The 22,412-nt window shown below is 42.6% G+C and overlaps 1 protein-coding gene and 1 pseudogene across 1 annotated transcript in view; one reads left to right on the plus strand and one right to left on the minus strand.

Moving 5' to 3' along the window:
- Positions 1-21,994, minus strand: part of LOC130708089 (endogenous retrovirus group K member 13-1 Env polyprotein-like) — a 29,934-nt gene extending 7,940 nt beyond the window's left edge. The window contains exon 1 of the mRNA XM_057545097.1: positions 19,242-21,994. The gene's annotated coding sequence lies outside the window, so the exon portion shown is untranslated. The remainder of the gene's footprint in view (positions 1-19,241) is intronic.
- LOC130708090 (thioredoxin, mitochondrial-like) lies at positions 3,079-10,344 on the plus strand (annotated as a pseudogene).
- Positions 21,995-22,412: the final 418 nt, after the last annotated feature.

Below are 22,412 nucleotides of genomic sequence, written 5' to 3' on the forward strand. Positions count from 1 at the left end.
ATTACTCTACCCGGCAAGGATCTCATTCAGATTCAATGGAGAAATCAAAAGCTTTACAGACAAGCAAAAGCTAAGAGAATTCAGCACCACCAAACCAGCTCTACAACAAATGCTAAAGGAACTTCTCTAAGTGGGAAACACAAGAGAAGAAAAAGACCTACAAAAACAAACCCAAAACAATTAAGAAAATGGTCATAGGAACATCCATATCGATAATTACCTTAAACGTGAATGGATTAAATGCCCCAACCAAAAGACATAGACTGGCTGAATGGATACAAAAACAAGACCCATATATATGCTGTCTACAAGAGACCCACTTCAGACCTAGGGACACATACAGACTGAAAGTGAGGGGATGGAAAAAGATATTGCATGCAAATGGAAATCAAAAGAAAGCTGGAGTAGCTATACTCATATCAGATAAAATAGACTTTAAAATAAAGAATGTTACAAGAGACAAGGAAGGACACTACATAATGATCAAGGGATCAATCCAAGAAGAAGATATAACAATTATAAATATATATGCACCCAACACAGGAGCACCTCAATACATAAGGCAACTGCTAACAGCTATAAAAGAGGAAATTGACAGTAACACAATCATAGTGGGGGACTTTAACACCTCACTTACACCAATGGACAAATCATCCAAAATGAAAATAAATAAGGAAACAGAAGCTTTAAATGACACAATAGACCAGATAGATTTAATTGATATATATAGGACATTCCATCCAAAAACAGCAGATTACACGTTCTTCTCAAGTGCGCACGGAACATTCTCCAGGATAGATCACAATTTGGGTCACAAATCAAGCCTCAGTAAATTTTTAAAAATTGAAATCCTATCAAGCATCTTTTCTGACCACAACGCTATGAGATTAGAAATGAATTACAGGGAAAAAAACGTAAAAAAGACAAACACATGGAGGCTAAACAATACGTTACTAAATAACCAAGAGATCACTGAAGAAATCAAACAGGAAATAAAAAAATACCTAGAGACAAATGACAATAAAAACACGACGACCCAAAGCCTATGGGATGCAGCGAAAGCAGTTCTAAGAGGGAAGTTTATAGCTATACAAGCCTACCTAAAGAAACAAGAAAAATCTCAAGTAAACAATCTAACCTTACACCTAAAGAAACTAGAGAAAGAAGAACAAACAAAACCCAAAGTTAGCAGAAGGAAAGAAATCATAAAGATCAGAGCAGAAATAAATGAAATAGAAACAAAGAAAACAATAGCAAAGATCAATAAAACTAAAAGCTGGTTCTTTGAGAAGATAAACAAAATTGATAAGCCATTAGCCAGACTCATCAAGAAAAATAGGGAGAGGACTCAAATCAATAAAATCAGAAACGAAAAAGGAGAAGTTACAACAGACACCGCAGAAATACAAAGCATCCTAAGAGACTACTACAAGCAACTTTATGCCAATAAAATGGACAACTTGGAAGAAATGGACAAATTTTTAGAAAGGTATAACCTTCCAAGACTGAACCAGGAAGAAACAGAAAATATGAACAGACCAATCACAAGTAATGAAATTGAAACTGTGATTAAAAATCGTCCAACAAACAAAAGTCCAGGACCAGATGGCTTCACAGGTGAATTCTATCAAACATTTAGAGAAGAGCTAACACCTATCCTTCTCAAACTCTTCCAAAAAATTGCAGAGGAAGGAACACTCCCAAACTCGTTCTATGAGGCCACCATCACCCTGATACCAAAACCAGACAAAGACACTACAAAAAAAGAAAATTACAGACCAATATCACTGATGAATATAGATGCAAAAATCCTCAACAAAATACTAGCAAACAGAATCCAACAACACATTAAAAGGATCATACACCACGATCAAGTGGGATTTATCCCAGGGATGCAAGGATTCTTCAATATATGCAAATCAATCAATGTGATACACCATATTAACAAATTGAAGAATAAAAACCATATGATCATCTCAATAGATGCAGAAAAAGCTTTTGACAAAATTCAACACCCATTTCTGATAAAAACTCTCCAGAAAGTGGGCATAGAGGGAACCTACCTCAACATAATAAAGGCCATATATGACAAACCCACAGCAAACATCATTCTCAATGGTGAAAAACTGAAAGCATTTCCTCTAAGATCAGGAATGAGACAAGGATGTCCACTCTCACCACTATTATTCAACATAGTTCTGGAAGTCCTAGCCACGGCAATCAGAGAAGAAAAAGAAATAAAAGGAATCCAAATTGGAAAAGAAGAAGTAAAACTGTCACTGTTTGCGGAAGACATGATGCTATACATAGAGAATCCTAAAACTGCCACCAGAAAACTGCTAGAGCTAATTAATGAATATGGTAACGTTGCAGGATACAAAATGAATGCACAGAAATCTCTTGCATTCCTATACACTAATGATGAAAAATCTGAAAGAGAAATTATGGAAACACTCCCATTTGCCATTGCAACAAAAAGAATAAAATACCTAGGAATAAACCAAAAAAAAAAAAAACTGGTAAATGAAAACAACATTTAAAATTGTGTTGTCATTAGAGTATACACAAAGTAATTGAAGCTGTAGGTATAGAAGTGGTTGCCTTGAGAAGACATGTATAATAAGGAAAGGAAGAAAGGAAGGAAGGAAAGAAGGAAGGAAGGAGGGGAAGAAGGAAAGCAAGAAGGAAGGAAGAGAAGGAAGGGAAGGAAAGAAGAGGTCTTCAAAAATAGGGAGATTTAAGTGGCATTTAAGTAAACCTGCCAAAGGGAGCAGTGGCAATCAAGGGACCTGAGTATTAATTAGGAATGACTGGTCACGTGAGTCCCATGAGGGTAGGGATCACATCTGCTTCTCATTTCTGGAGCAGAGCACCTAGCACAGTACCTGGCCAGTAGATGCTCCATTCGCAATTGTCCAGTGTTGTCCATGGGGCAGGAAAGCTACAAATACCATTGGCTGCGGCAACTGGGTGACTGGGGATGTGTGCAAGCTGGATGGCAGGCAGTGAGTAAAGAAATGAATAGGGAACAGAAGTGCCCTTGACCGGTGGGGAGGGCCGCGCTGTGCACCCCTCTGCTCTCGCTGCAGGGAGATGGCTTAGCGACTTCTCCTGGGGAGGTTCCTGGCCTCCATAATCTGCAGGAAGCCCTCTCAGAGTCAGTGGGCGCCCCTTGCCTCCAGGGCCCTGCAGACCCCACAGCGCAGTCCTAATAACCTGACAGTAACACCCAGCCAAGCCCAGTCAATATACACCACCAGAGTCTGTACAATGACCTTTAACATCCAGGATGGACCAGACTTTCAAGACTGAGTTGTCAACAGTGAGACACCAGTGGTTGTGGATTTCCATGCACAGTGATGTGGCCCCGGCAAGATCCTGGGGCCAAGGTTAGAGAAGGTGGTGGCCAAGCAGCATGGAAAGGTGGTGATGGCCAAGGCGGGTATTGATGACCACACAGACCTCGCCATAGAGTATGAGGTATCAGCTGTGCCCACCGTGCTGGCCATCAAGAATGGGGATGTGGTGGACAAGTTTGTGGGCATCAAGGATGAGGACCAGCTGGAGGCCTTCCTGAAGAAGCTGATTGTCTGACAAGCAGGGAAGCGTCCTGACTGCCCCTGCCCACCTGGGCCCCGTGGTCCCGGGGGACCCAGATAGAACTCATAGCCCTTCTGTGCCGGCCCTTCCTACCTCCTCCCTCTGCCTGGCCCCTGTGGGTCCGTGCTTTGGAGACCAGGCCTCCAAACACAGGAGCCTCAAGTGCTCCCAACCTGGCTGACCGCCAGGGTGGCCGCCCAAGGAGCGGTGCCGCCACCGAGCTGGGACAGCCGTCTCCTCACCCACTCTCTGCTCCTTCTAGGGCTTGTTGCCGTGCTCCCAGGATGCTGGGACAGAGTCCCAGGGCCAGCCTGCAGTAACAGCTTGGTCTCCCTGCTCCCTTCTGATCTGAACCCCGGTGCCTGGCTCATCTGCCTCCTGCATTTTTCTTTCCTGCTGCTGTTTTGTAAAAAAAAAAAAAAAAAAAAAAAAAAAAAAAAACAGAAGAAGCAAAAAAGAAACCCAGGGCTTCCCTGGTGGTGCAGTGGTTGAGAATCTGCCTGCTAATGCAGGGGACACGGGTTTGAGCCCTGGTCTGGGAAGATCCCACATGCCACGGAGCAACTGGGCCCGTGAGCCACAATTACTGAGCCTGCGCGTCTGGAGCCTGTGCTCCGCAACAAGAGAGGCCGCGATAGTGAGAGGCCCGCGCACCGCGATGAAGAGTGGCCCCCGCTTGCCACAACTAGAGAAAGCCCTCGCACAGAAACGAAGACCCAACACAGCCATAAATAAATTAATTAATTAATTACAAAAAAAACCAACCCATAGAATACAGTACCAACAGCGGACCCTAATACAATCCACGGTCGTTGGTGATAACGATGTGTCAATGTAGGTCCATTTATTGTAACAAATGTACCACTCTGGTGTAGGATGTTGATGATGGGGAAGGCTGTGCATGTGTGAGGGCAGGGGGAGTATATGAGAAGTCGCTGTACTTTCTACTCATTTTGCTAATGTTTTGTTATTTGTAATTTCTTCTTCTAACAAAAAGAGGCTATTAAAAAAAAAAAAAGAAATGAGTTATCAAGCCATGAAAAGACACGAAGGAACCTTAAGTGCATATTGCTAAATAAAAGAAGCCAATCTGAAAAGGCTGCATACTGAATGACTCCAACTATATGACATTCTGGGAAAGAAAGTAAAAAGATGTGATAGTCAGGGGTCAAGGGTCAAGGCGGGGTGAGGAAGTGATGATTAGGTGAAACACAGGAGATATTTAAGGCAGTGAAACTATTCTGTAGGATACCGTATTGATGGATACATGACATTATTTGTCAAAACCTACGGAACTGTATAACACAAAGAGCGAATCCTAATGCAAACTATGGACTTTAGTTAGTAATGCTATATGAATATTGGTTCATCAATTGTAATAAATTGTAACTGCACTAAGGCAAGAGAACTAAGAGAGAACTAAGAACCGCACTAAGGAGAAACTGTGAGTGGGAAAAGGAGAGGATATATGGAAACTCTCTGTACTATCTGCTCAATTTTCTTTTTTTAAATTTTATTTTACTTTATTTCTTTATTTCTTTATTTTTGGCTGTGTTGGGTCTTCGTTGCTGCACGCGGGCTTTCTCTAGTTGTGGTGAGCGGGGCCACTCTTTGTTATGGTGCACAGGCTTCTCATTGTGGTGGCTTCTCTTGTTGTGGAGCACAGGCTCTAGTCGCACAGGCTTCAGTAGTTGTGGCACGCGGGCTCAGTAGTTGTGGCTCACGGGCTCTAGAGCGCAAGCTCAGTAGTTGTGGCACATGGGCTTAGTTGCTCTGTGGCATGTGGGATCTTCCCAGACCGGGGATCAAACCCGTGTCCCCTGCATTGGCAGGAGGATTGTTAACCACTGCACCACCAGGGAAGCCCTATCTGCTCAATTTTCTGTAAACCTAAAACTGCTTTAAAAAATTGTTTATTAATTTTGTAAAAAGTGCAACCCATGGCTTGACCAGTTCTGTATATACCACTTTCTTAGGCAGTAAATTATCTTTGCAGAGCGCCTTTGGGCAACAAGCAATGACGCAGCATAGCCCACATAGACAGAAGGGTTTTGAAGACAACAAGCCTTCAAACTCATCCCCCCACTAGAGTGTGAGCAGGAATGACAGAAGGGGGAACAGAATGTGGTGTGTGGAACCCTGGGTCCCCCTTTTAGCTACAATCAAGGAGTCACTGAGCACATGAAGGCAGCCTCGCAGGGGAAGCACCGCTCTAAGAAACAAGCGACACTTCTGACTTGTTTTACCCAAATAACTTAAACAAGCAGATAATAACCAAGTGATTCATCCTACATGATCTTCAGTTTTCCCATTGATACAACTGACAGTATTATGCATTATAGATGCTGCTGTGTTGTTTTCAAGCCTTCCTTGAAAGCCTTAACAAAAACGTCAAAACATCCTCGCATAGGATACTGATGATAAGGAAGTGGATATGTGTGATCACATATGAGATATCTTATTAAGGAAAGTGTGGGAGGGTTCTTCTTTAGAATATTTTCAAAAAGCTCTTCTAAACACTAGATATATTTTTTATTACTTTTACTGCTGTTATTCTCCTACTTGTTACCTGAAGTTTTGTCTAAGGACCGCAGGGGTTTTCTTAACCTTACAAGTAAGTTTCTGTTGAGTAGAACCTCGTCATGCTACTTGTTGCTATTGATAGAGTTTGTTAAGCCAACAGTGAAAGCAATCTGTCCTCTCAATGCATGGTAGCACTTCAATACTGGAGATTCTGTAATGAATTTTAAAATCAGAGATGAGAAGCATTTCCCCCACCCACCTGGGATTGGAAAGAGAAAATTCAGTAAGACAAAACAGGATGCAGAGCTTAAGAAGTGGGTTAGAGCCCACGAAGTTCTAAGAATCACAACTGTTGAAGAAATATTAAGCAGACCAGAAAATTAGTGAAATGAGTCCAGATTGAGTGAGACTGAATGCTTCCCCCAAGTCCCACATGGTAACTGCCTTTTTTCTTCTGTAGGGAGAGAAAGAATTGGGAAGAGATTTCAGATTTCTAGAGATTCACTTGAATAGTTCCTACTGCACTGCTCACTGGGACAATATTCTTTTTCCTCCCCAAGGTGGCCATATGCAGCAGCAGTTCACCCCATCCATTCACTCTCATCACTTAGAATGGAGTTGTCCCCATGCAAACATCGAGCAATGGCACCGTGAGAATTGAGAGGCTCATGAAAGCAAGGCTGATGGGAGCCCTGGGGTGCACCCCCAAACTAAAAGGACTCAGGTTGCAAGACCTGTCACTTAACAGTCACAGCAGGATATATTTTTGGTAATCGAAGCCTAATTTGGATTGTGTTTTTGGAAAATGATAACATTAGTTTTCTAAAAACTAGAAAATTTTTTAGGGGGGAGTGGTGGTTCTCTCCAACTCCACTTTGAAGCTAAAAATGGCAAACTGTTTAGAATACAAACTTTTTCTTCCCGTGGATTTATGTAGTAGATGTTTCAAAATGACTGGCAAATACATAGAATTCATACAAAGTTAGAGGCAAAAGGGTGCTCCAGAACCCTCTGGTTGAATCTCTTCACTCTATAGTTGCGGAGAATGAGGTCCAGAGAGGCTAAGTGTTATGCCCAAGGGCACACAGCTGGCTCACAAGATGAGACTTGAATCCGGATTGCCTATGTACTGGCCAATGCTCTTCCCTCTCTACTGTGCTCTACTTACCAGCACCACAAGAGGACACCTACTGTGTCTTGCAGAATCTAGACTATTTTTTGAAAGCTTGGAACTAAACTTGTGACTAATTAGAATACAGTGTTCCACCACCTTTAAGTCACCAGCTAAAATCCACTGCTCCCCGTCGCAGCACGCCCGAGGCCTTCTGGGTAACCAAAGAAAGATTATTGTCTCAACTCAGTTCTCTGTGTCTAGGTACCCACAAAATGGAAATCACTTTACTTGGGGAAGAGCAAGAGGACAAGATGAGATGAAAAGGAAGCATGTTTAAAATGGATAAAAGGAGGCACTTTTTTCCCACTACACACAATTGAACTGGGGAACTCACTGCAGCAGGATATTAAGATCAATGGTGAAGATTTGTGTTTTAAAAGATTAGACATTTCACATGCATATCATCAACAGCGACACTCAATGGGATGAAAGTAAGATGGATGAAAGTTCTCAAGCTTCAGTGCATAAGTTGATCACCAACTGGGTCAGGTGAAAAGAAAAAAAGTTGTCTACTGGATTAAAATTTCACAGAAAGGCAGATCTGGGGGGTTCCAGTCATTGCTGCTGTGTAACAAACCACTCCAAAGTAGTGGTGTGAACCAACAGGCATTTTATTATGCACATGGATACGGTGGATCAGGAATTTGGAGAGGGCACAGCAGGGATGGCTTGTCTCTGATTCATGACATCTGGGGCCTCAGTTGGGAAGACTTGAACAACTAGGAATGACTTGAGGTTGGGGGCTGGAATCATCTGGAAGCTTCTTCACCTAACCTGGGATGACTTGAAGGCTCACTCAGCTGGAACTGTCAAGTGGAGCATCTATATGTAGGTGTCAAGAGGGCGTGTCCCAAGAAAAAGCACTTCCAAAAAACAAGTGTCCCAAGAGACCCAGGTAGAAACTACACGGCCTTTTATGATCTATCCATGGAAGTTTTAGAGCATCACTTCCAACACAGTCCATGGGTCAAAACCGTCACAAGCCCACTGAGATTCAAGAGGAGGAGACTTAGGACCTCCTACATCCCTCCCCTATGGGGAATGGCAAGATCACATTGCAGAAAAACCTGTGGGATGGGAGAGGTTTTCGCAGCCATCTTTGGAAAATGCAATCCCCCAGGGAAGTGGTGGGTGATGTGAGGTTACAAGAACACACAATCTACTGGAAAAAACTGACGTATGAACAGAGAATCACAGTACAATAAAATAAATTTCAAGGTAGTTATTTCCCCCTCTTTTACAAGAATTCTTTTTTTTCCCTTTGATAAGAGTCATCACATTAAAATTTTTTCATTCATTGTCTGTCTTCTACTAGATTGGAATCTCCATGCATTTAGTTTCCTACTGTAACCCCTGTGCCTAAAACACTACCAAGCCCAAAATAGGCACTCAATAAATATTTGCTGAAAGAGTATATGAGTAAAGTGCTGTAATAGAGAAGTAGTGGGAGGGCTGTGGGAGTACAGGCAATAACAAAGCACTCAGCTTGACAGAAATGACATTTGAGTGGGTCTGGAATGTTCTTGAAGGATAAACAACAATTTTTCTGGTGGAAAAAAAAGGGAATAAATTTTTCTCCTTAAATCTCCTCCAGAGACTTCATTAGCCAAGTTTAAGTGGGCAGATCTCATCCTAAGTGTACAGACTGCATGTAGTAGTTACAATGTTCTTGGTTGCAAGTGAAAGAAAACAGGGACTCAAATGTATTAAAAAATAAGCAGCGTATCGTATCACATAACAACAAGTCTGGAGGCCAACAGTTCAGGCAGCCTCAATGCCATCCTTCTTCACTGGGTCAACTTAGCTCCTTTGTGGTTGCAAGATGGTGCCCACAGTGGTAGGCATCACAGGCAGACAAACCAATACCCAGCAGGGGAGAGGACTACTTCTCCTTTGGAGTAAGATCTTTCCCATAAGCCCCTGACAGACTTACCTCACACTGGACCCCACACCCCGCCTTACTGGCTAGAACTGTGTCCCATGCATGTATGTAACCTAAACGCTGATAAGAAGAGGGGAGAAACACGAGCAGTTAGACTAATCACGTGTTACTCCTTGGGGCTTGACCTGAAGCTCCTGCCTCTCCTGAAGCACAGGGCTATGCAGAAAAGGGTGGATTCCCCAACAAAACAGAACAAAACAAATAACGGGGGTTTTGTTAGGAAGGAAAAAGGGGAGATGACTCCTCGGCACATAATCAACAGTGTTTGCAACATTAGGCTTGGGGAAGGTTCATGTTCTGTTTTCTTTGTGGATGACTATTACCTAACAATTTTATTTATTCTTTTTCATGCTTTTTGCTCCTTTCCTTTCTCCTCTGCACTAGTAGTCAGTTGAATAAATCAAGCGCTGTATCAATAGGAAAGAGTGTCATGTGTACAGTGTACATACGAATCTAATTAATCAAAAATATGTTGATTAGACGTGAGTGCACTTTCAGGTAAAAACCTTGATTCAGATGCTTCTGATAGCATAGCCGTGCCCAGCTGTTCACCACTTGAATCGTGCTCTTTCATGGCCTTGTGCCCGTTACTTGTGCTGATTCCTCTGTCTAGGAAGTCCTTCTCAGTTTCCTTACCTATAGTGGATACTAGTGATTGCCTCTCCAGCGTCCATTCTATCCTTCTAGTAATTTGCTTGAAGAGATGGCGAACTGCCAAACTACTGTTTTTCAGACTCCCTTGCAGCTAGGGTCTTGATCTGAAATAAGTTTAGTCAATCAGGTGCACTTGTGTAAGATTTGGAGGCAGATGCAAGGAGAAGGCATCGTTCTGTTGCTGTTGCTGTTGGCCAGCAAGGTTTGAGCAATAATGTTAAGAGGCATTTAATGCTGTTGGACTCAATGTCCTGTTTCAGTGTCTAGTCACCAGTTTCATGGGTGTGAAGAGCCCTTGCTGCAGCACCATCCCAACTTCTGGAACATAGCTACTGTGGTAGGCCCGTGAACTCAATAGCCCAGGGGTACCCCCCTGACTTCTGCCCCTCCAGCTCATCAATTTTGTAAGCCTCTGTTTGATTCTCAGTATTAAATATTTCTCTGTTTGAAACACCTAGAGTGGTTTCTTCCTGTACTAAACCCTGACTCATAGATCACCTAATTCATATTCAGCCTTCCAGGCACAGCCTGGGTCTTCCCTGAGCCACCAGGTTGGGCCAGGTGCTTCCTCTGTGCTCCCACCACGTCCTGCCTGGTAAGCCCATGCCTCTTCATCTTTGCACCCCTGGCACCAGTGTTTGGCTCACAGCATGTGCAGCATCAATATTTACCGAACTGAAGCTCCCTCTGCCAAGATACCAGACAGGTCCTGAAATCTAGTCTAAAGGGTGCCCCACCTCATGCCTGGTCTGCAAAGCCCAAAGAACAAGTGGCTCTAGACTTATACTGGATTCTAGATGAATCCAGAGCCCTCAGCTTTTCCGTACTTTAGTCCCCCACACAAGAGGCCACACCAGAATTGAAAATTTGACCTGGTCCCCAGGAAAAGGATGATAAGGAACAAGGGAAGTTGCTTATCTCAAGAGTTACCATCTGGTGGTTTTCAGGACCCTCTACTGCTGGGCCTACAACGAGGCCTGCAATCAATGGCAGCATAGTCTTTGGAGCGAGGAAAACCCAAGTTGGAAGGTGTGTGCCGTTGTGTAGCAAGTTACTTTCTGAACCTCAGATTCTTAATCTATAAAATGGGGTTGATAATATCAACCTCACAGGATTCTTGGGGGTAAAAGAGATTATATATGTAAAATGCTTAGCACAGTGCATGCACATTGGAAATGCCCAATACCCATCAGTTACTGTTACGGCCACCATTGTTGTTGACTGTGCCAGCCCTGTACCACAATTCTGTTACATATTTTTTACTTCATATACATACACTTTCCTTCAGCCCAAACAGACTCACATGCAGTTAGACTAGAACGTACTTCTCTATACTTTCTCCCGAGGTGTTCCATTTTACATCATGATGTGATTAACCCTTTTCTGCAGAAGATCCAGCTAGGCCCAAGTTTGGGGCTGTGCTGAGGAAATAACAAAACCATCTATGTCAGTGGCTCTCGATCCTAGCTGAAAATCAGGATCACCTGGAGAGCTAAAAACAAAACGGCAACAAAAATAAACAAATAAAACGAAACCAAGAAACAGTGTCTGGGTCCATCAACCAGAGATTCTGATTCAGTAGGGCCCAAGCATCAGTATATCTTAAGGCTCCCCAGGTGATTGTAATGTGCAGCTGAGAGCCATTGCTGAGAGTGGGAAAGATGAGCGCTTCCATCGCCTCTGGGAAAGAAGAAAGAAGCTCTTTCTTTTCTATAATCGCCACCACAGTGGAGGAGGGGAGAGGACTAAAGATTACAGTTGAATGATTCCACTTATAATGTGAACAAGGCATTCTTATTATGAACCTGGATAAATGACTCATCATGTTAATCCTCTGATTAGTGTCTGGGTTTCTCCTCTAGAGGTGTCTGATCTGATGAGAAGAGGAGTTATCAGAAATGCTCTAGGACATGGAAAAAGCTAGTCTGGAAATACCTGTGAGGGAGTTCAAGTTGGCTTGTGGGTGTCTGTCCTGTGCCAGCCCTGTGCACACTCGCACACTTGCGGGCTGGTTGCTGATGTCAGGTGTACGCACTTTGATCCAGGGCAAGTGAAATGATCCCTGCTTTGGCATAAAATCTAGCTAATATCTTAATGCTAGAGATAGCTGGTGACAGCTGGGAGTGTGCTCAGACATAAAGTACAGGCATACCTCATTTGATTGCGCTTTGCAGACTTTGCTTTTTCACAAATTGAAGGTTTGTGACAACCCTGAGTTGTCAGATGATGGTTAGCATTTTTCAGAAATAAAGTATTTTTAAATTAAAATATGTACCTTTTTTAAAGACAGAATGCTCTTGCACACTTAATAGACTGAAGAATAGTGTAAACATAAGTTTTATAGACATTACTGGAAAACCAAAAAATCCATGTGACTCACTTTATTGTGATATTTCCTTTATTGCGGTGGTCTGGAAGCAAACCCACAATATCTCTGAAGTATGCCTGTACATCTAAAAAATGTAACTTTTTTCCCATTATTAAAGTGATACACAAAAGAAAATAGAGTGAGAAAACAGAAAAATAGCATGAACCCAGTAGAAACTAATAACAGACTTACACAGAGTTACGAGGTGCTAGACATGGTTTTAAGCTCTTCACCATATAAATTCATTTACCCCTCACTACAACTCTATGAGGGGTAACTCCACTTTACAGATGAGGAAAGAGGACCTGGAGCTGTTGTGTGACTTGTCCAAAGTGGCAGCTAGTAAAGGAAGAGCCAAGGTTTGGACTCATGCTGCATTTAACAGGGTAGGGTCAACCTCAGAGATATATATAGCTCATAAGGTAAGCTTTATCCAAGGATTCAATGCCACTTGCTAAAGTTTAAAAAGTTAATCTCAGTTGCCATTTATTCATCCATTTATTTCACAAATATTTACCAAAGGCATCTATGGGCAGCACACTGTTCCAGGCTTGATTATCAAGATACTGAAGAGTATACAGAGGCTACCTGTCCAGTCATTCCTATAGCATTGAACTCTCAAGTGTCTCAATATGTATAATCAATACAAGTATAGTAAGATTAGAAATGCAATAACTATTTTCTGATTACAAAATCCAAAACCAATACTTCAAAACTTTCAAAATGTCACAGTCTTACTAGATGGAATGTTTGGCATGATCCTCCGTATTTTCATCAATTAATAAGTACACCTTGGACAATAATTTAAGTTGAACCTCATGAATTCCACTTTGTAGCAACACGTTTAATATAACAGTAGTGTCTTCAAGTCAGAAACCTGGTGTTTTTGGATGGATGGATGGATGGCTAGATGGAAGGATAGATGAGTGAATTAATAGCTAAGAATGCCTGGCAATATTCTAGTTGCTTAAAAATTGCATCTTTAAAAATAATTCAGTGTTTTCCAGTTTGTTAAACAATAACTATGACTCAGAAGAAAATTGTGCTTTCTGTCCTTTCCATGGACTAAATATGTAACTTCAAGGAAGCCATTATGATGCCAGTTCCATCTGATTGTTGTGAGGATCAAATGCGCTAACTGAAATGAATTATGTAGCACCCTGCCTAATACATGTTAAACAGCATATTTTAAACTGCCTTTAAAGTGAAATAGTGTATGCAGAAAAGCAAAAATTCAAATGATACAAAAAGCTATACAATGCAAACTACGTTTCTTTTGGCCAAGTTTTCCCGCTATTATTACTACTATTATTAGAGATCTCCAAGCAAAAATAACATCTCCCTGTTGATTAAGAAGGGAGAGGTTTACAGACTAGGAGATAACATCCTTTGAGTCAGAACCAAGTGAAATAACACATGTATTCTGGTTAAATTCCAGCATGAGTGATTAACATTCTCCAACTTCAAATAATTTTTATTATTAGCCAACACTTGTCCATCCCCAATAATACACATGTTGCATACAGGCCACAGAATGAGGCAGCCTCTCTTGGCATGTTCACAATCTGTGCATACTTTCCACTGAGGGTTTCCCTTTCTTTTTGATTGCTATTCCATAGCTTTTCAACTCCCACTACTTTCAACCCTGGGATGTTTGCCGACACCGAGTGCCAAGTAGTTCCAAAAAAACCAAAAAAATATAAGCACCTGTAGAATCCCAGGGAATGAAAGAGGTAAAGTACATTTTAAACATATTTATTAAGGGTTTTAATGTTTGTGAAGAGATTTATATTTATTTCTTTTAACTTTGAGGCTGGGATTAATACACGTATTCCTCATTATTTCTCACAAAGTCTTGTTGATAAGCAGGAGGAAGAGGGCTATTCTGCAATTTTGTCTCCCAGTCTGTGTAAGTGGGATCCAGGACACAAGAACGACTCAGCCCTAAAGTGCAGTCCTGAGTCCCTCAAGAACTCAGGGCCTCCTGCCTTTTTCCCGCCTTCTTCCAGTAGAAGGAAGGGGTAGGGGGAGCGGGAAACAATTCAAACCCTCTTTGTAAGCGTGTGAATGAATTTCAAGAATGTAAAACACCTCAGTCTTCCAACCTAATTAGAACATGTAGAAAAGAGGCATTTTTAGGACATTTAAAACTTGCAGCATAATAACCCATCTGGAGAGCGCCACAGTGCGTCCCAGTGGTCGAGGCGCCCAGCAGGTCTTCGTGCGGGCTCCCGCAGCTCCGTGCGCCCCGGATCCCCGGCGGCGCGCGGGTGCGCAGCTAAGCAGCGGGTAGCCCCCGGCGGGGGGGGGGGGCGGCCCCTGCCCATCACAGAGCCCGGAGCCAGTGTTGCTTTTCTCTGCGGGCGACTTCGAACTGCCTGGATTTTTAACCCGATAAACTGATAAAGGACTAACATGTCTGGAGTCTTCCAAAGACAGAAAGAAAATCACTTTCTTGTCGCAACAGTAAGATTTTGTTACGAAATGCAAAAGTAAAGGTTAAAGCCTGGGAGATAACCGGTCGCATATGGGGGGAGGGGGGAGGAGGTGGTAAAAACTGTGGCTGGCGCGTCCCAACTATCTCGGTTCGAATCCCGGGTTTGCCATTTGAGAGCCTACTCTGTGCTAGGCGGTCGGAATACCGCGCTGAACAAGATTATCTAGGTTGTGGCTTTCTTGGGGGAACTATCATTAGCTCGGTTCCCTTGGTATGCTTCTAAACTCTGTTTCTTCACCTATAAGAATTGTTGTAAGGATCTGAGACATCCTGGATTAAGATGAGAACGATTAACGCGCCGTCTGACACACAGTAGGGGCTCAGTAAGCATTTGTACTTCTCTCAATTTGAGCTCACCTGGTGAGGGCAGCGCAGAGAGGAGACAGGTGCCACGGTTAAGAATGATTCTTTGAGCAGTTCTTTTAAACAAGCGCTGGACTCTAAGGATGCTTAGCTGCAGATAGGAGACCTGGTAGGTGCCCTGGAAGCTAGGGTTCATAAGCTAGAACATTACGGGAAAGTGAGCCCCGCACCAGTGGACGCCAGCAGAGAACTCAGGAGGGACTTCTAGCTAGGGTTTCCCGCTCCGGGTCTCAAGAAGGCGTGATTAGCATTCGCCCCGCCCCCCATAGCTTCCCGGCCGGCGATTGGCCCACGCTCCTCGGCTGCCAGCTCCAGGCGGGGCCGGAGGGCGCCTGGGGAGAGGCTGAGCCCGCGGGGCAGTGGGCGGGGACGCGCGGAGAGCGTGGCGGGGCGGCCCACCAACCGAGCCCCAGCGCGAAGGGGCGGGGCCGGGGCGGAGCCTCCCAGCGGGCATTAGAAGCAAGTGACCCAGGCTGGGCGGGACAGGCCAGTCAGTCCGAGGCCGTGACTCCACTGCGGCCAGCGCCGCCGCCGCCGCGCGCAGTTCAATACCCGCCGGAGGTGGGCCAAAGGGTGCTAGAGCGCGGGGGAGGAGCGGAGCCCGGCGCGTCCCGGGAGAACCGCCACCGCCCCCAGGAGTCCGCTAGAGCGCGGATCCCCCTGCAGGGGAGGAGAAGAGCGACGCGGCGGGCGCGCACCATGCAGTCCTGTGAACAAACACTGGCAGCGATGGGGGAAAATAAGTGTCCCTGGACTTTGGACTAGATTACAGCCAGATATTCCAAAAGCATCGAGACACTGCTCTCTGCGGCCTCTGAAAACAAATGAGACCCATAACACCCTTGCATAAGCTTTTAAAACATGGATCAGTGTAGCAAAAGGAAAGCTGTTCCCCCCCCCCACCTCAATATATTTTTCTCTTCCTCTTCTGAGAAAGCCTATATAGTGATGAGCACACACTTTACTGTTAGAGAATTCTGTTTGCTTTTCTAATCTGTTGAACCATTCCCTCATTTATATATGAAAGCCTATGTATTGATGAATACACACGTACACACACCACGCATACATACTTTACTGTTAAAAATTCTGTTTGCTTTCCTAATCTAACCATTCATTAAAGAAGAGTGTGAGGCCATTACTGGGGAAGGGGGTGACAGTGCATTGGCTAGCAGAATACCAGTGACCAGGACTGAGTGGGGACTAAATTTAAGAAGCTAAAATGGCAAAAACAATTAAAATTTGAGGATGTCTCCCTAGAAAAACAGCAAGTGTAGGGATTTGCGCTTCATTTATACCAAAGTTGGAAAAGTCAGATTTAAGCCCAGGTCAGTTTTTACATTATGGATATTAAGTAAACAAGTGTATAGTTTCCATAGTGTATTTAAGCACTTTGCTGGTGGAAAGAAGCCTGGTGTTATAGTTTTCATGGACTTTCAGAAGCTATTCACGTTTATAAAAATGCACTGCTCTTACACACTCATCCTCTGAATCAAAATTTCAGTATATTCGACAAAACCTTGTACACAGAGCTACAGAACTTTTTGCACATCTAATTCCTCTACTTGTTCAGAAGCTTCTTAGAACCTTGAAATAGATCCCCTGCCTGAGGGCCAGTTCCTCTCTTGTTTTTCAAATGAGGAACTTTTCTGATCACCTTGACCTCTTCCCTCAGTTAACATGTCTTCCCAGAAAGTACATAGATTATTCTGCTGCCTTAGGTCATTGTGCCTAATTTGGGTTTTTCCTCTTCCTTTTTTTTTTTTTTTTTTTGTGGAGGAGTGTAAAGATGATGCAGAATGTATCTAAAAGTTGTGGGATGATGTGGTTGAAGTGATTTAATTCTTCCTGTTAAAACAACTATTTTTCATTTTGGCAACATACCAAACCTAAAAAGAACAACCAATTTACTTTAAAAAAAAAAAAAAGACAGTTAAGACAAAGGATACTAAGCCAAGGAGAGGCAATACAGGTAATGCATTTGGAGGTCTAGGTCCAGGCCAACTCTCAGAGCTGCCTCTGTTTTCAGCCTCTGTTCTCACCGCTGCTCTCCCCCTCCCTTCCCTCAAAGATGAAGCCCACCTGCTTCCCTCAAGTCTTACCTCAGCCACCCCTCCCGCTACCCAGGGCAGAGAAGCCCATCTATTTATGGTCGCCCCCTATTTCCATCTCATATGCTGTTTTCTTCTGATTTTTATTTTTATTAGGCAAACAATCCACACTCATGAAAACAATTATAAAATGGAAGGTTGTGGGGTGGTTTAGCAGCTTCTTCACAGCCAGCTCTGTGATTTTAGTGAGGATTTAAGGCCCAGTTTAGTTTCACATGTACAGCTTTTGGGCTGTCCCTTTCATGGTTCAATTGTAAGCAACGTCTCCCATCACAGATTAGGGGGTAAAGATTTAGAAGGAACTAATATGTGACCTCTCAGTAAATCAGTTGATAAGACTTAGGAAGTCATTTTAATTTCTATTATTAACCTCACACTTTGAAGTTGCCTAAATTGGCTGAAAATAAGTATTCTTGGTGCCTTATTGGTTTATCCTTGCAAACCTTTGTCTTGTTTTCTCGTAGTCGTTTCCAGTGATAAGCCTGTGTGTGTGTTGTGTGTAATTGTGAGCAATGTACAAGCTTAAATAACGTGCTGACACCACTGTTTCCAAGTTGGTATTCATTAGGCCGTTTCCTCCTGGGCTAGGGCTGCACTAATCCTGACACCGGCTGCCAGGAGAAAACCTCATGGATCCCACACCGCACCTTAATAACAGCATCCGTGACCTGCAGTCTCAAGTACAGAATGGGAACCCCAGAGCTAGGAAATGTAGTTGTATATTTTAATGAACTGCTACCCCTGCTAAAGAGGCTTCTTTCACTTTTGTGCTCTACAGAAAGACCAAGGGGGGTAGGAGGGACAAAGCTTTGAATAACTGCTTTCTAACACCGAATGTGGCCAACAGGACAGAGAACATCACAAATCTAGGCAGGTGTGAGGTACAGTGGCTGAGGATTTCCTGCTCCCCCTGCATGCCCTTTCTTGCCTCCAAAGTCCGATCAAGTGATCCTGGGAAAGAAATACGCCTGGGTTGAAGAGGGTGGTTTTGAAAGAAAAAGCTACCAAGACATTAAAGCAGGGTGAATGAAGGGTAGGCAGGATGAAAGTAACTAAGTAACCTGGCTCAGAACTCTCAAAAGCTTCTAGCAGCTTGATGACAATTACAGGATTTATTGCAGTCTGTGGTACATCATTTGAAGACAATATTACTTCATGTTGTTACAAACTGTATGTATAATGTGTATGTGTTGTGGGTGTGTATATAAATAATATATATTATATATATGAGAGATTTAGTGACTTTTGATACGGGTTTGGTGCAGGTGAATTTATTACTGAGCCAAGTGAGGCACATACTGAGTCAGTAGTTCGAGTCCAGGGCATTCAGTACTTTTTCTGATTTCCATGTGTGTATAGTGCCTGTCCCATGCGGTATTGTCAGTGTCATGTCAAATCCAGAACTCACAAAGCAGAGCCAGCGATATTTTCTTTGTAGACAATCAACTAGAATCTATAAAATTATTCCTGGCAGATGATTATAATTCCAGATCGCTAACACTAGCAAAAGGAAACCCAGAGCATCTTGATAAGAAGTTTTCTGTTTTTGTTTTGTTCCTGGAAGTCAGTAGAATAGCAGTTATATGTGGTTGTATTAGTGTCAAGATACTTAATTGGCTGACCTTATTATTTCAGAAAAAAAAAATTATATGTATTATATTTGTGGGAAGTTAAAATAATGCTTTGAGATTTTTATCAAATATGGAGAGTAGTTATTTATGAAAAACAAAGAAATGTCTATTTTTGTTTCTTTGTTCCCAATTACTGTAGATAAATTTTAAAGTGCATTAAAGCAATGGTAAAGCAAATAAGATGCTGTACAAGTATTTTTCTCATGCTTTCATGGAGAGACACTGTTTTCTAAGAGTATCTGAAGGAGGTATGTGCATTCTAACTTCATGATCAGATTTCTCGGATGTACTTTGAATATAAGTGGCAACGTTTTTATTGATAATAAAATCAAAGAAATTCCAATCACCAGAAGGAGAACTAATGAAAACATGTTTTACCTGAATATACTTCATAGGTTTCTCCTGCTGATCCTGTGATTGTTTCATGATTCACTTGAAGAAATGAAGGAAAATACACATAAGAACAGAGACATTACCTGAGATTGTGTTCTATTTTATCAACCCTCCATCTATACTCTGTACTGAAGCAATTTGGATAGAAGTGTTGCTGTTGTTGTGTGTGTCTGGTTTGCAGTCAGAAACTCCCAAAACTTCATCATTCAGCAGTTAGATCCACAACTTTGTATTAAGGTCTAAATACAAGTCAGGGAACCCAGATAAGATAAGAGGATATATGGTTCTCCCTCTGTATTTGTGGGTAATTGGTTCCAGTCGTCTCCCTCCCCCCCGTGCCACCCCATACCAAAATCCATGGATGCTCAAGTCCCTTATATAAAACGGTGCAGTATTTACATATAACCTACGCACAATCCTCCCATCTTCCCCCGCACCCTCCTTTATACTTTAAGTCATGTCTAGATTACTTATAACACCAAGTACAAATCCTAAGTAAGTAGTTGTAAATATAATGCAAATGGTTGGTGGTGTGCAGCAAATTCAAGTTTTGCTTTCTGTAACTTTCTGAAATTTTTTTCCCTAAATATTTTCAGTCCACGGTTGGTTGAATCCACTGATGCAGAACCTGTGGATACGGAGGGCCAACTGTAAATTGATTTAGAGTTGGCACTTCCCTGACAATCTGGACAGATGCTTAGTAAACCTGAGATAATTAATTTAGCATCAAAGTGAGTACTATGAGCATTATTAGATTGGTACATGTTAGGGCATTTGGGAGAACAGAAAATACAGCGGTTGAGCTGGATCCTGGTGCAAGAGCCGCTGTGCCTGACCCGTACAGGTCTCTAGTGGGCACGTCTTCCCAATGCTTTCTCATTGTTCATTCCCCCCAGTGGAAAAGGGGGGCACTGTTGGACTTAGGAAGTTGGAGAAATAGGTAATAATGCTTCTTTTAGTGATTTAGTTACAGAGCTCTTACGTGCAACAGAATGAGAGGAAGTAGAATGGTTCTGTGCATAGATTTGGGAGCTAGACTGATTAGGGATTCAACTCCCAGCTCCATCATTCATGGGCTGTTGATCCTGAACAAATTACTTAAGCTCTTAGTACTTCATTTGTGTACTGCATCTTAGTACTTTCTCATCTGTGAAAGGGGGATAATGATAGTACTTATAGTTTAGGGTTGAGAGGATCTAAAAGATTCAATCAGGTTAAGGTAAGTAAAACAAGGAGGAAGCAGCCATTCAGGCATGGAATGGAAAGGGAATTGAAAGACTAGTTTTCAAATTTGTGTCTGCATAAGAATCATTTGGGGTTCCTATTAGAAATGTAGATTCCCAGGCTTCAGCTCCAGGAATTGAGATTAATTTGGGATCCAAGAATTAGGTCTTTTTGTTCTGTTTTAGTAAACTTTTAGAATTATTTTAGGTTTACAGAAAAGTTGCAAAGATATATCCATTTTGCCCTAATATTAACATATTATCATAGCACATTTGTTAAACTAAGAAGTCAACATTAACGCACTACTGTTAACTCCAGACTTCATTTGGATTTCACCAGATTTTCCACTGATGTTCTTTATCTGTTCTAGGATTCCACATTGCATTTAGAGAAGCTTCATTTCTTACAGGGACTTTCAGCCCATGAGAGGCAGGTGGTCTGGAGACCACATCTTGAGAAACACTAGGACATGTCAAGGGCTGAGGAAGGTCAAATTGCCCCATCCTCACCACCATCCTGGTGGTGGGGGTGTTGGATATAGAAATTTGAAGAGTTGGGATGGAATCCTCTCCCTTAGATGAGAGGGGTTACCTTAAGAAGTGAGGCATCTGTTCCTAATGCCAGATGAAATGAGTTTTGGAGTTTGGAAGGTGGGGTTGCTGCCTAGCCTGAGGAGATACATCTAGGGTTGTGGGCAGATCAGGGGAGTGAGTGCAGCAAATTGGGAACAACTACTTTGTGGGAACACAGGAGGGCTCAAGTAGTTGATTAAAGGGGATTACAAGGGGCCAGTTAGCCCGTGAGCCATATAAATCCTGTATTTCCTGGAACCTGGTGATAGTGTTTTAGAAATGGCTCACAGTAGTAACCAACATCAAGCACTGCCACATTGGACACGAGCAGAGAGTCAAAGGGTGAAGCTGAGATGACCTTGTTGAGAGAGGGCAGTGGGAGGTGGACAAAACACTGACGCCCTGCGTTTGGAAGAGTCGGTTCCCACAGTGAGGAGATCAAGGGCCACCATCTGGGGAGCTAGAAGTAAAGGTCAGTAGAATTGAGAACGGTAAGATGAAGGAATAGACGTTGTAAGAAAAAGCTGGCAGAGTAATTTGAGGTCTTGAAGTAGAGATCGACATATTCTTGAGGACCTTAGGTCCTGAGGCTGTCACTGACTTTCTCTAATCACATTCAAATTATTTAGCTGCCCTCACAGCAGTTAAGTAATCACCTAACCTGTTCCTTTTTTTTTTTTTTTTAAAGAACATTAACCTCTTCATTTGACTCTGGATTTCTCTTAATTTCTATACTACTTCACTTTCCTGGTTCTTTCTGCATGTTAGAGATCCTAAACCATAAACTGGTATTCATAACATTTCTTTCACATGAAGTACATGTTATCTCATCTGCCAAACCCATTTAAAATGGACTAGTGGAAATTGCCTCAGAAGCCAAACAGATTGCACCTGTGTACAAGGGACCAGGTGTCTCTGAAGGGCTCCTAGATCTTTTGTATTCTTGCTGGCAAGGTGTCAGGCTGGCCAGGCTGGTGAGTGGCTAACAGTTAAGATTTTAGGTGATCTAATCCTTAACTTGATAGATGCTGGGTGTAATCTACAGATTCTGCATAGAAATTAGCACTTACCCCTGGCAGAGCCCCTACCAGCTGTCAAGTGCTTTACCAAATAGCTCTATACTCAAGAATGCGGCTTCTGGGTGAGGGAACAGTCGTAGTCATTTTACATGTGGTTAGAGAGAAGTCTTGGGTGATGAAAGATTTTAGCTAACCTACACGCTATAGGTAAACATTTCCAAAAACATTGCATAAGCTGAATACAGAGTGAATTGTTTTCCAGTAAATACTGGCTTCAGCATTTTTCAAAAATCAAGGAATGGTATATTTTATAGAATGGGAAAACTAAGAAATGAAATTTG

Source organism: Balaenoptera acutorostrata, chromosome 1, assembly GCF_949987535.1.
Source record: "Balaenoptera acutorostrata chromosome 1, mBalAcu1.1, whole genome shotgun sequence".
In the NCBI taxonomy this organism is placed as follows: Eukaryota; Metazoa; Chordata; class Mammalia; order Artiodactyla; family Balaenopteridae; genus Balaenoptera; species Balaenoptera acutorostrata.